General features: G+C 64.8%; 1 long non-coding RNA gene across 1 annotated transcript; it reads right to left on the bottom strand.

Annotated features, from left to right (window-relative positions):
• Positions 1 to 13,089: 13,089 nt before the first annotated feature.
• LOC136298953 (uncharacterized) lies at positions 13,090 to 13,859 on the bottom strand. Its single transcript, XR_010723425.1, has 3 exons — positions 13,589 to 13,859; positions 13,303 to 13,454; positions 13,090 to 13,188 (listed from the first exon to the last, which is right to left on the bottom strand). It is a non-coding gene; the product is annotated as an uncharacterized lncRNA (long non-coding RNA).
• Positions 13,860 to 14,934: the final 1,075 nt, after the last annotated feature.

The raw sequence follows: 14,934 nt of genomic DNA, 5'->3' as shown, positions 1-14,934 counted from the left end.
ACCAAGGGGACAGCCAGGGCACTCCCAGGGACACCGTGGGGACAACCAGGGCACCCCAGGGACACCCGAGGCACGCCCAGGGACACCTAGGGGACAGCCAGAGCACCCCAGGGACACCTAAGGGACAGCCAGGGCACTCCCAGGGACACCTAGGGGAAACCCAGGGCACCCCCAGGGACACCGTGGGGACAACCAGGGCACCCCAGGGACACCCAGGGCACGCCCAGGGACACCTAGGGGACAGCCAGAGCACCCCAGGGACACCTAAGGGACAGCCAGGGCACCACCAGGGACACCTAAGAGACAGCCAGGGCAGCCCTGGGACACCTAGGGGATAGCCAGGGAACCCCCAGGGACACCTAGGGGACAGCCAGGGCACCCCAGGGACAGCCAGGGCGCCCTCAGGGACACCTAGGGGACAGCCAGAGAACCCCAGGGACAGCCAGGGCACCCCCAGGGATACCTTGGGGACAGCCAGGGCACCCCCAAGGACACCTAGGGGACAGCCAGGGCACCCTAGGGACAGCCAGGGCACCACCAGGGACAACCAGTGCAGCCCAGGGACAGCCAGGGCACCCTCAGGGACAGAAAGGGGACAGCAAGGGCACCCCCAGGGACACCTATGGGAAACCCAGGGCACCCCCAGAGACACCGTGGGGACAACCAGGGCACCCCAGGGACACCCAGGGCACGCCCAGGGACACTAAGGGGACAGCCAGAGCATCCCAGGGACACCAAGGGGACAGCCAGGGCACCCCAGGGACACCCAGGGTACCCCAGGGACACCTAGGGGACAGACAGGGCACTTCCAGGGACACCTAGGGGACAGCCAGAGCACCCAAGGGACAGCCAGGGCACCCCCAGGGACACCTATGGGACAGCGAGGGCACCCTAGGGACAGCCAGGGCACCCCCAGGGACACCTATGGGACAGCCAGAGGACCCTAGGGACAGCCAGGGAACCCCCAGGGACACCTAGGGGAAAGCCAGGGCACCCCCAGGGACACCTAGGGGACAGCCAGGGCACCCCCAGGGACACCCTGGGCACCCCCAGGGACACCTAGGGGACAGCCAGGGCACCCCCAGGGACACCTAGGGGACAGCCAGGGTACCCCCAGGGACACCCTGGGCACCCCCAGGGACACCTAGGGGACAGCCAGGGCACCCCCAGGGACACCTAGGGGACAGCCAGGGCCACCCCAGGGACAGCCAGGGCACCCCCAGGGACGGCCAGGGCACCCTCAGGGACACCTAGGGGACAGCCAGGGCACCCCAGGGACAGCCAGGTAACCCCCAGGGACACCTAGGGGACAGCAAGGGCACCCCAGGGACACCAGGGCACCCCCAGGGATACCTAGGCGACAGCCAGGGCACCCTAGGGACAGGCAGGGCACCCTCAGGGACACCAAGGGGACAGCAAGGGAACCCCCAGGGACACCAAGGGGATAGGCAGGGCACCTCCAGGGACACCTAGGGGACAGTCAGGCCACTCCCAGGGACACCTAGGGGTCAGCCAGGGCACCCCCAGGGACACGTATGGGACAGGCAGGGCACACCCAGAGACACCTAGGGGACAGCCAGGGCACCCCAGGGACACCCAGGGTACCCCAGGGACAACTAGGGGACAGTCAGGGCAATCCCAGGGACACCTAGGAGACAGCCAGAGCACCCCAGGGACAGCCAGGACACCCCCAGGGACACCTAGGGGACAGCCAGGGTAACCCCAGGATAGCAAGGGCAACCCCAGGGACACGCAGGGGACACCCAGGGACACCTAGGGGACAGCCAGGGCACTCCCAGGGAAACCTAGGGGACAGCCAGAGCTCCACAGAGACAGCCAGGGCACTCCCAGGGACACCTAGGGGACAGCAAGGGCACCCCAGGGACACCTAGGGGACAGCCAGGGTAACCCCAGGGACACCTAGGGGACAGCCAAGGAACCCCCAGGGACACCTACGGGACAGCCAGGGCACCCCAGGGACAGCCAGGGCACCCTCAGGGACAGCTAGGGGACAGCCAGCGCAGCCCAAGGGACACCTAGGGGACAGCCAGGGCACTCCCAGGGACACCTAGGGGACAGCTAGGGCACTCTCAGGGACACCTAGGGGACAACGAGAGCACCCTTGGGACAGCCAGGGCACCCCCAGGGACACCTACGGGACAGCCAGGGCACCCCAAGGACTGCCACGGTACCCCAGGGACACCAAGGGGACACCCAGGACACCCCCAGGGACACCTAGGGGACAGCCAGGGCACTCCCAGGGACACCTAGGGGACAGCCAGAGCACCCTAGGGACAGCCAGGGCACCCCCAGGGACACCTATGGGACAGCCAGGGCACCCTAGAGACAGCCAGGGCACCCCCAGGGACACCTATGGGACAGCCAGAGGACCCTAGGGACAACCAGGGCACCCCCAGGGAGACCTAGGGGACAGCCAGGGCACCCCCAGGGACACCTAGGGGACAGCCAGGGCACCCCAAGGAGAGCCAAGGCACCCCCATGGACACCTATGGGACAGCCAGGGAACCCCCAGGGACACCTAGGAGACAGCCAGGGCGACCCCAGGGACAGCCAGGGCAGTCCCAGGGACACCTAGGGGACAGCCAGGGAAACCCCAGGGACACCTAGGGGACAGCCAGGGCCACCGCAGGGACAGCCAGGGCACCCTAGGGACTGCCAGGGCGCCCCTAGGGACACCAGGGCACCCCCAGGGACACCTAGGGGACAGCCAGGGCACCCTAGGGACAGCCAGGGCACCCCCAGGGACTCCTAGGGGACAGCCAGGGCACCCCAGGGACAACCAGTGCAGCCCAGGGACAGCCAGGGCACCCTCAGGGACACCAAGGGGACAGCCAGGGCACTCCCAGGGACACCTAGGGGAAACCCAGGGCACCCCCAGGGACACCGTGGGGACAACCAGGGCACCCCAGGGACACCCAGGGCACGCCCAGGGACACCTAGGGGACAGCCAGAGCACCCCAGGGACACCTAAGGGACAGCCAGGGCACTCCCAGGGACACCTAGGGGACAGCCAGGGCCACCGCAGGGACAGCCAGGGCACCCTAGGGACTGCCAGGGCGCCCCTAGGGACACCAGGGCACCCCCAGGGACACCTAGGGGACAGCCAGGGCACCCTAGGGACTCCTAGGGGACAGCCAGGGCACCCCAGGGACAACCAGTGCAGCCCAGGGACAGCCAGGGCACCCTCAGGGACACCAAGGGGACAGCCAGGGCACTCCCAGGGACACCTAGGGGAAACCCAGGGCACCCCCAGGGACACCGTGGGGACAACCAGGGCACCCCAGGGACACCCAGGGCACGCCCAGGGACACCTAGGGGACAGCCAGAGCACCCCAGGGACACCTAAGGGACAGCCAGGGCACTCCCAGGGACACCTAGGGGAAACCCAGGGCACCCCCAGGGACACCGTGGGGACAACCAGGGCACCCCAGGGACACCCAGGGCACGCCCAGGGACACCTAGGGGACAGCCAGAGCACCCCAGGGACACCTAAGGGACAGCCAGGGCACCACCAGGGACACCTAAGAGACAGCCAGGGCAGACCTGGGACACCTAGGGGATAGCCAGGGAACCCCCAGGGACACCTAGGGGACAGCCAGGGCACCCCAGGGACAGCCAGGGCGCCCTCAGGGACACCTAGGGGACAGCCAGAGAACCCCAGGGACAGCCAGGGCACCCCCAGGGATACCTTGGGGACAGCCAGGGCACCCCCAAGGACACCTAGGGGACAGCCAGGGCACCCTAGGGACAGCCAGGGCACCACCAGGGACTCCTAGGGGACAGCCAGGGCACCCCAGGGACAACCAGTGCAGCCCAGGGACAGCCAGGGCACCCTCAGGGACAGAAAGGGGACAGCAAGGGCACCCCCAGGGACACCTATGGGAAACCCAGGGCACCCCCAGAGACACCGTGGGGACAACCAGGGCACCCCAGGGACACCCAGGGCACGCCCAGGGACACTAAGGGGACAGCCAGAGCATCCCAGGGACACCAAGGGGACAGCCAGGGCACCCCAGGGACACCTAGGGGACAGACAGGGCACTTCCAGGGACACCTAGGGGACAGCCAGAGCACCCTAGGGACAGCCAGGGCACCCCCAGGGACACCTATGGGACAGCGAGGGCACCCTAGGGACAGCCAGGGCACCCCCAGGGACACCTATGGGACAGCCAGAGGACCCTAGGGACAGCCAGGGAACCCCCAGGGACACCTAGGGGAAAGCCAGGGCACCCCCAGGGACACCTAGGGGACAGCCAGGGCACCCCCAGGGACACCCTGGGCACCCCCAGGGACACCTAGGGGACAGCCAGGGCACCCCCAGGGACACCTAGGGGACAGCCAGGGTACCCCCAGGGACACCCTGGGCACCCCCAGGGACACCTAGGGGACAGCCAGGGCACCCCCAGGGACACCTAGGGGACAGCCAGGGCCACCCCAGGGACAGCCAGGGCACCCCCAGGGACGGCCAGGGCACCCTCAGGGACACCTAGGGGACAGCCAGGGCACCCCAGGGACAGCCAGGGCACCCCCAGGGATACCTAGGGGACAGCCAGGGCCACCCCAGGGAAAGCCAGGGCCCCCGCAGGGACAGCCAGGGCACCCCCAGGGACACCTAGGGGACAGCAAGGGCACCCCAGGGACACCTAGGGGACAGCCAGGGTTACCCAGGGACATCCAGGGTACCCCAGGGACACCAAGGGGACAGCCAGGGCACCCCCAGGGACACCAGGGCACCCCCAGGGATACCTAGGCGACAGCCAGGGCACCCTAGGGACAGGCAGGGCACCCTCAGGGACACCAAGGGGACAGCAAGGGAACCCCCAGGGACACCAAGGGGATAGGCAGGGCACCTCCAGGGACACCTAGGGGACAGTCAGGCCACTCCCAGGGACACCTAGGGGTCAGCCAGGGCACCCCCAGGGACACGTATGGGACAGGCAGGGCACCCCCAGAGACACCTAGGGGACAGCCAGGGCACCCCAGGGACACCCAGGGTACCCCAGGGACAACTAGGGGACAGTCAGGGCAATCCCAGGGACACCTAGGAGACAGCCAGAGCACCCCAGGGACAGCCAGGACACCCCCAGGGACACCTAGGGGACAGCCAGGGTAACCCCAGGATAGCAAGGGCAACCCCAGGGACACGCAGGGGACACCCAGGGACACCTAGGGGACAGCCAGGGCACTCCCAGGGAAACCTAGGGGACAGCCAGAGCTCCACAGAGACAGCCAGGGCACTCCCAGGGACACCTAGGGGACAGCAAGGGCACCCCCAGGGACACCTAGGGGACAGCCAGGGTAACCCCAGGGACACCTAGGGGACAGCCAAGGAACCCCCAGGGACACCTACGGGACAGCCAGGGCACCCAAGGGACAGCCAGATCACCCTCAGGGACAGCTAGGGGACAGCCAGCGCAGCCCAAGGGACACCTAGGGGACAGCCAGGGCACTCCCAGGGACACCTAGGGGACAGCTAGGGCACTCTCAGGGACACCTAGGGGACAACGAGAGCACCCTTGGGACAGCCAGGGCACCCCCAGGGACACCTACGGGACAGCCAGGGCACCCCAAGGACTGCCACGGTACCCCAGGGACACCAAGGGGACACCCAGGACACCCCCAGGGACACCTAGGGGACAGCCAGGGCACTCCCAGGGACACCTAGGGGACAGCCAGAGCACCCTAGGGACAGCCAGGGCACCCCCAGGGACACCTATGGGACAGCCAGGGCACCCTAGAGACAGCCAGGGCACCCCCAGGGACACCTATGGGACAGCCAGAGGACCCTAGGGACAACCAGGGCACCCCCAGGGACACCTAGGGGACAGCCAGGGCACCCCCAGGGACACCTAGGGGACAGCCAGGGCACCCCAAGGAGAGCCAAGGCACCCCCATGGACACCTATGGGACAGCCAGGGAACCCCCAGGGACACCTAGGAGACAGCCAGGGCGACCCCAGGGACAGCCAGGGCAGTCCCAGGGACACCTAGGGGACAGCCAGGGAAACCCCAGGGACACCTAGGGGACAGCCAGGGCCACCGCAGGGACAGCCAGGGCACCCTAGGGACTGCCAGGGCGCCCCTAGGGACACCAGGGCACCCCCAGGGACACCTAGGGGACAGCCAGGGCACCCTAGGGACAGCCAGGGCACCCCCAGGGACTCCTAGGGGACAGCCAGGGCACCCCAGGGACAACCAGTGCAGCCCAGGGACAGCCAGGGCACCCTCAGGGACACCAAGGGGACAGCCAGGGCACTCCCAGGGACACCTAGGGGAAACCCAGGGCACCCCCAGGGACACCGTGGGGACAACCAGGGCACCCCAGGGACACCCAGGGCACGCCCAGGGACACCTAGGGGACAGCCAGAGCACCCCAGGGACACCTAAGGGACAGCCAGGGCACTCCCAGGGACACCTAGGGGAAACCCAGGGCACCCCCAGGGACACCGTGGGGACAACCAGGGCACCCCAGGGACACCCAGGGCACGCCCAGGGACACCTAGGGGACAGCCAGAGCACCCCAGGGACACCTAAGGGACAGCCAGGGCACCACCAGGGACACCTAAGAGACAGCCAGGGCAGCCCTGGGACACCTAGGGGATAGCCAGGGAACCCCCAGGGACACCTAGGGGACAGCCAGGGCACCCCAGGGACAGCCAGGGCGCCCTCAGGGACACCTAGGGGACAGCCAGAGAACCCCAGGGACAGCCAGGGCACCCCCAGGGATACCTTGGGGACAGCCAGGGCACCCCCAAGGACACCTAGGGGACAGCCAGGGCACCCTAGGGACAGCCAGGGCACCACCAGGGACTCCTAGGGGACAGCCAGGGCACCCCAGGGACAACCAGTGCAGCCCAGGGACAGCCAGGGCACCCTCAGGGACAGAAAGGGGACAGCAAGGGCACCCCCAGGGACACCTATGGGAAACCCAGGGCACCCCCAGAGACACCGTGGGGACAACCAGGGCACCCCAGGGACACCCAGGGCACGCCCAGGGACACTAAGGGGACAGCCAGAGCATCCCAGGGACACCAAGGGGACAGCCAGGGCACCCCAGGGACACCCAGGGTACCCCAGGGACACCTAGGGGACAGCCAGGGCACCCCCAGGGACACCGAGGGGACAACCATGGCACCCCAGGGACACCCAGGACACCCCCAGGGACACGCAGGGGTCACCCAGGGACACCTAGGGGACAGCCAGGGCATCCCCAGGGACATCTAGGGGACAGCCAGGGCACTCCCAGGGACACCTAGGGGACAGCCAGAGCTCCCCAGGGACAGCCAGGGCACTCCCAGGGACCCCTAGGTGTCAGACAGGGCACCCCCAGGGACACCTAGGGGACAGCCAGGGCACCCCCAGGGATGCCTTGAGGACAGCCAGGGCACCCCCAGGGACACCTAGGGGACAGTCAGGGCACCCCAAGGAAACCTAGGGGACAGCCAGGGCACCCCCAGGGACACCCAGGCAACCCCCAGGGACACCTAGGGGACAGCCTGGGCATGCCCAGGGACCCCCAGGGACACCCTAGGGACAGCCAGGGCACCCCCAGGGATACCGAGGGGACAGCCAGGGCCCCCCCAGGGACACCTAGGGGACAGCCAGGGACACCTATGGGACAGCCAGGGCGCCCCAGGGACAGCCAGGGCACCCCCAGGGACACCTAGGGGACAGCCAGGGCACTCCAGGGACACCAGGGCACCCCCAGGGACACCTCGGGGACAGCCAGGGCACACCAGGGACAGCCAGGTCACCCCCTGGGACACCTAGGGGTCAGCAAGGGCAACACAGGGACACCTAGGGGACAGCCAGGGCACCCCAGGGACAGCCAGGGCACCCTCAGGGACACCTTGGGGACAGCCAGGGCACCCCAGGGACAGCCAGGCACCCAGAGGGACACCTAGGGGACAGCCAGGGCACCCCAGGGACACCCAGGGTACCCCAGGGACAACTTGGGGACAGTCATGGCAATCCCAGGGACACCTAGGGGACAGCCAGAGCACCCCAGGGATAGCCAGGGCACCCCCAGGGACACCTAGGGGACAGCCAGGGCACCCCAGGGACGCCTAGGGACAGCCAGGAACACCCTGGGACAGCCCGCTCACCCCCACGGCCCCCTCCACCTCCCGGAGGTATCAAAACCCTCCTCAGGTTCTTTGATGCCTCAAATGGGCCGCCCAAACCTCCCGAATACCCCCCAAAGCACCCAAAGCAGCCCCCAGGACTCCCCCCAGACCCCCCACAACCCAAAAGCCTCCTCCACGACAACTCAGGACCCCCAGGATCCCCCCAAATTCGCGCCCCCCTCACCCTGAGGTCCCGTTTGAGCCGCTCCAGGTTGCGGACAGGCACCAGCTCATCAAGCCCCAAGCACCAACATCTGCGGGACTGGGATGGACTGAGAGCACTGGGAGGGTGACCAGAGAAACCTGGGATGGACGAAGAGTGGACTGGGATGAACTGGGATGAACTGGCAGGCGTGTGGGGGTCCATGGTGGCCACTCGGTGCCTTACTGGTCTATACTGGGATGGGTCGGATGGCCCCAGGGGAGGGGGTGAGGCCACACTGGTCCAGACTGGGAGGGGTGTCACCATGGCGCCTGAGGCGAAGTCGAGGATACGAGCGAGGCAGGGACACCTAGGGGACAGCCAGGACACCCCCAGAGACACCTAGGGGACAGGCAGGGCACTCCCAGGGACACCTAGGGGACAGCCAGGGTACCCCAAGGACACCAAGGTGACACCCACGGCACCCCCAGGGACACCTAGGGGACAGGCAGGGCACCCCAGGGACAGCCAGGGCACCCTCAGGGACACCTAGGGGACAGCCAGCGCAGCCCCAGGGACACCTAGGGGACAGCCAGGGCACGCCAGGGACACCTAGGGGGCAGCCAGAGAACCCCAGGGACAGCCAGGGCACCCCCAGGGACACCTAGGGGACAGCAAGGGCACCCCAAGGAGAACTAGGGGACAGCCAGAGCACCCTAGGGACAGCTAGGGCACCCCCAGGGACACCTATGGGACAGCCAGGGCGCCCCCAGGGACACCCTGGGCACCCCCAGGGACACCTAGGGGACAGCCAGGGCACCCCAGGGACGCCTAGGGGGCAGCCAGGAACCCCCTGGGACAGCCCGCTCACCCCCACAGCCCCCTCCACCTCCCGGAGCTATCACAACCCTCCTCAGGTTCTTTGATGCCTCAAATGGGCCGCCCAAACCTCCCGAATACCCCCCAAAACACCCAAAGCAGCCCCCAGGACTCCCCCCAGACCCCCCACAACCCGAAAACCCCCTCCACGACAACTCAGGACCCCCAGGATCCCCCCAAATCTGTGCCCCCCTCACCCTGAGGTCCCGTTTGAGCCGCTCCAGGTTGCGGACAGGCACCAGCTCATCAAGCCCCAAGCACCAACACCTGCGGGACTGGGATGGACTGAGAGCACTGGGAGGGTGACCAGAGAAACCTGGGATGGACGAAGAGTGGACTGGGATGAACTGGGATGAACTGGCAGGCGTGTGGGTGTCCATGGTGGCCTCTCGGTGCCTTACTGGTCTATACTGGGATGGGTCGGATGGCCCCAGGGGAGGGGGTGAGGCCACACTGGTCCAGACTGGGAGGGGTGTCACCATGGCGCCTGAGGCGAAGTCGAGGATACGAGCGAGGCAGGGACACCTAGGGGACAGCCAGGGTACCCCCGGGGACACCTAGGGGACAGGCAGGGCACCCCCAGGGACATCTTGGGGACAGCCAGGGCGCCCCCAGGGACACATAGGGGACAGCCAGGGCACCCCAGAGATGGCCAGAGCACCCCCAGGGACACCTAGGGGACAGCCAGGGCACTCCCAGGAACACCTAGGGGACAGCCAGAGCACCCCAGGGACACATAGGGGACAGCAAGGGCGCCACCAGGGACACCGAGGGCACCCCAAGGGACACCTAGGGGACAGCCTGGGCCCCCCCAGGGACACCTAGGGCTCTTCCAGGGACACCTAGGGGACAGCCAGGGCACCCCCAGGGACACCTAGGGGACAGCCAGGGCACCCCAGGGACTGCCAGGGTACCCCAGGGACACCAAGGGCACAGCCAGGGCACTCCCAGGGACTCCTAGGGGACAGCCATGGCCCCCCCCAGGGACAGCCAGGGCACCTCAGGGACACCTAGGGGACAGCCAGGTCACCCCAGGCACAGCCACGGAACAGCCAAATCACCCCCAGCGACAGCTAGGGCTCCCCCAGGGACATGTAGGGGACAGCCAGGGCACCTCAGGGACACCTAGGGGACAACCAGGGAAGTCCCAGGGACACCTCGGGGACAGCCAGGGCACCCCAGAGACAGCCAGGGCATCCCCAGGGACACCTCGGGGACAGCCAGGGCACACCCACGGACAGCCAGGGCCCCCCCAGGGACACCCAGGGCACCCCAGGGACACCTCGGGGACAGCCAGGGCACACCCACGGACAGCTAGGGCACCCCCAGGGACACCTAGGGGACAGCCAGGGCACCCAGAGCTCCAAGGTCTATCCAAGGGATGCTCAAAACCTTTACCAACGATTGGCTTTAATAAAGTAACTCACACAAAGTCACCAACACCACACGGACACAACACCATTCTTTTGTAATGGGGTTCTAGAGAAATACAGAGGAACGGAAAAGCCTTCCTAAACCCGGAAACTCTTTGAAGAGATAGACAGGGCACAGCTGCTGATAGAGTCTTGGGATTCAGGGGGGAAACCCCCAAGTTTTCAGTCTTTAGCATCTTCCACTCTGCCATCGTTGACAGCAAACACGGCTTCAGCCTCAGGGAGACGCGGAGAACTCCGAGATTTTGCAGATCCTGCTCTCACCTCTCGCCCGATATTTTTCCTTTCTTCCAAAACGATGACAACAAGAAAAGTCAACTATTGTATTTTTGCTTGCTTGATGTATTTTTTGGTTTTACTTACACATGACTTTCAGATCCCCATCCACACTCAGAATCATTCAAACCTTTGAGCACAGAGCCTCCAGGCACCGCTTATTTCTTCTGAGGTTTGATTCAAGAAGACCATTTTTCAGAACCTGACATGAGATTGGCAACTAAGTTTCATTTTACAGCTCTTCCCCTTTTTAAACCTGTTTCCTCAAAGTTTCCCAATTGTGCTAAGCTTAGAATTCACCACAAGGAAGACCTGAAAAATGCCTTGCCATTTCCTTTCCTCCTCCCTCAAGCTCCATCAGGCTGGCAGAAGGCATTAGTACTGTTTCCAGAGCAGTTGGCCTCACTTGTACTGTTGGTCTGTAACTGCTGCAACAAAATATGCCCTCCTGGAAGCAGTTCAGCACTTACTGATCACTTCTTTGTTTTGGCACTTCTCAGCCAGGGCCTGCGGGGCCTCCTGCAGATGCAGGTCTTCGCTGACAAGGCTCCACTTGTGCAGCAGCAGCAGCTCTCTGAAATTTTAGAAAACATTAGAAAAAATACAGGCAAAAATCTCACCTCTGTCCTCCCCTAAGAACATCCCCAGGACATCATCCCAGTTTTTCCCAGCTAGGAGCTGCAAGGAATTCAGGCAGAGGAAATGACATCAGTGAACAGCTTTGTAAATTCAAAGGCAGAAAGAGAAGATCCACCAGCAAAGGGCAGGAAAGGGGAAAGGTTTCTGAAAAATTTCTGCAGTTTAATTAATAATTATTTCTGCTTCCCCAGCGAGAAGAACACAGACTCACAGTCATTCAGGCCTGACAGTCCCCTGCAGCCAGAGCTCAGCACACATCCACAGAAGCAAGTCCAGCATCTGAAAGGAAAAAAAAAAAAACCAAAACAATCAAACCAGAAGGAAAAGGTGATTTCTTTGGCTTCAAAGTTATTTCAAGTTCTTAAAGCCCAACACAGCTGATAGGAGAAAGAGAGTCAGGGCTCCTGGCAGACAGAGGGTGTTTTCCCCCCGAGGGGATTGCAGAGGAATTGTCTGGGACTTGGACTGTCCCTCGGGGTGACACCAGTTGCTGTGACTTCTATCATTCCATATGTTTGACTCCCAAAACTTCCCAGCCGAGGGGCTTGAGCTGACAGGGCAGCACAAAGATTGTTCTCTGTGTGGTGCCCAGATTTGGGGTTCACTGTCACCTTTGCTAGTTTAGATGAATTATACCCACGGCCCCGAATTCCCTGCTCAGTTCCTGCTGCAATAACCTCACAGTGCCTCACAGAGCATGGATATTCCCACGCAGAGCTGCTGCTTGAATGCCAGACGTGTCAGGAACCAGCAGAGCTTCCAAGGAAGCTCAGCAGGATGGGGACAGGATAGGTTTCTATTCCATAGATTTGGTTAATTATAACCCTCATCCCCTGGGGGTCACCTGTCAGATTTCCCTGGAATTCAGCCACCCCCCTGAGCTCGGGCTCCAGGTGATGTTTCAGAGCAGGAGAAGGCACTGGCCGGCCTGTGCTGAGGCAGCCCCTGTGCCCTCGGGAGGACACAGCTCCCTGCAGGAGCTCAGCTCCTTTCCAAGCCCCAGCAGTGGCCTCTGCAAGTGCCTTTCCCTCAGGCAAGGGACGCCCATCCCTGCCTTCAGCACGCCTCCAGTGGGACCCACCTGCAAAAGCTTTCCATCGCTTCTGCACTCCGGCTGGCTCCCTGGAAAAGTCCAGACTTCATCCAAACGAAACTTCATCCCACTCAAACCTTTGATTTTGAGGCATCTCCGAGGGCCGTTGCTCTGGATTTAATTTCTGTGAGGGAGGAGCGCCTTGGCTTTAATGCTGCCGATGGGTGATGTTCTCAGGCTGAAAGGGAGGGGATTTGGGATGGCCAGGACATCCCTGGCAACTGTGTGGGAGCTCCGGGAGGTGGGAATTGCTGTCTGAGCCCCTCTGCAGACAGCCCGAGCCGCCGTTCCCAGGCAATGCCAGCTGTTCCCTGGGGAGCTCTTGGGCTGTGGGTGCCTCTGTCTGGGCTGCAGCATCTCCCCGTGCCCGGTGGGAGCAGCCCCTGGCCGAGGAGCCGCGGCAGCCCCGGGGCCGTGTCCGTGCCAGCCCCGAGCCCGGCCCCGGGCCCTGCGTTTGGCCACCGCTGCCACGGGCGGGGCCCCGCAGGCACAGCTCCTCCCTGCACATCATCCCAGGGCTGCTGGCCCCGCTGGGGCTGCCGGCCTCCTTCCTCCCTGCGCCTCCGGGCACCCGGGACACCTGCAGGAAACACCGAGGGACACTGCAGGCGGCACGGGGGGGCACCGAGGCCTCCGGCCAGAAAAGCAGCCCCGGCCTCAGCAGCTGCCATCAGTTTGGCCCGGCAACACTCACCTGCAGGAAACGCCCCTGTGCGGGTGGGACCGGCCCTGCCTCTCTGCAGAGCTTTGGCCGTGGAAGAAGGGAAGCCTCAGGACTTGTCCTGCTCCTTTCCGCCCGGAAAGAGACTTTGTGTGAGTACTTTTACGGCAGCTGTTGAGTAAATCCTGGAAAGGACAGGAAATCAGCGTCACTGGAAGAGCTTTGTGCTGTCGTGAGCTGCCAGCCAGATCTGCCCTCGAGCCATTCCAGGGGCTGGTGTGTGAAGCAGCTTTGGCAGAGAAGGCGGCACTGCACTTACCTTAGTGGGGCCAAGCGTTGCCATCCTATGGAGGTCCATCCCCATAATGCAGAGATTGGTTCAGCTGCTTGGAGCAGAGTCCGGGTAATGCCAAGGTGCTGAGTTCGATTCTCAAATGGTCCGTCCGCTTGAGAGTCAGATTTTAGGATCCCTCTCAGCCTCAGTATATCCTGTGACCTGGAAATAAGAGGAAAATTCTCGGCTGAGTTTTAATAAAACAGCTTTTGCCATTGCAGGGTGTGAGCTGCACTCGGCGATTTTCGGCCGCGATGAGCCCCACGAGCCTTCCGCCCTTCCTTGCCGCCATCTTGGTTGCGCCTGAGGCCACTTCCGGTCCCGCCGGCATCTTTTTTGCGGCACCACTAAGGCCCCCGACAGGTGTTTACACAGACGCCTGACTAAATCCACGAATCCGAACCCGGAGGAAGCGCGGCTGAGCACACGGCCGGTGTCCGCACACCTGGAGACGCCGCGGAAAATTGCGCCCGGGCGGCGCCGTAGTCGGGGTTTTCGTGCAGGCATCTGGCTAAACGCCTATAGGGTCCTTATTTTTTCCCGCCCTTTTGGCCGCCCTTTTTGGAAGGTCAACCGCCTCGCGCCTCGGCGCCATTTTGTGAGGGCCGACGCATGACTTCCGCTTTGCCTTGCCGCCATCTTGGTTGCGGCTGAGGCCACTTCCGTCCCGGCCGCCATGTTCTTTGCGGCTCGGCATAGGCCCCCGGCAGGTGTTTACACAGACGCCTGACTAAATCCACGATTTCGAACGCAAACGCGGCGCGGCTGAGCACACGGCCGATGTCTCCACACCTGGAGACGCCGCGGAAAATTGCGCCCGGGCGGCGCCGTAGTCGGGGTTTCGTGCAGGCAGCTGGCTAAACGCCTATAGGGTCCTTATTTTTTCCCGCCCTTTTGGCCGCCCTTTTTGGAAGGTCAGGCGCCTCGCGTCTCGCCGCCATGTTGGTAGTGGAACCCACTAAAATGCCCCCTCGGCTGCTCGCACAAGCGCCTGACTCAATGGACTGCCGCCCGCGGCGCCGCTGCGCCCCCATCCCGTGTCCGCACACCCGCAAACGTCGCGGAAAATCGCGACCGGACGGCTCCGGGGTCCGGGTGTCCCACGCAGGCAGCCGGCTGCCACGCGCCCGGGCTCCTTGCCTTTTTCCCTCCCTTTCGGCCCCGAGCTGCGGGCGGGCGGCAGCGCCGCCCCCGAGCTCACAGTGCGGGGCTGCCACGCGCGTCGGGGACGGGCGGGGGGGACAGCTGCACTACCGCTCTTTGCCCACAGGGTGGCAGCACTGCCGCACGGCTCCGGCGGGACGGGCACGGGGGACAGCTGCACTACCGCT

This window comes from Chamaea fasciata, unplaced genomic scaffold, assembly GCF_029207755.1.
Source record: "Chamaea fasciata isolate MVZ Bird 193981 ecotype frontalis unplaced genomic scaffold, bChaFas1.0.hap1 SCAF_18, whole genome shotgun sequence".
In the NCBI taxonomy this organism is placed as follows: Eukaryota; Metazoa; Chordata; class Aves; order Passeriformes; family Sylviidae; genus Chamaea; species Chamaea fasciata.
This window is presented reverse-complemented; position numbering and strand designations above follow the sequence as displayed.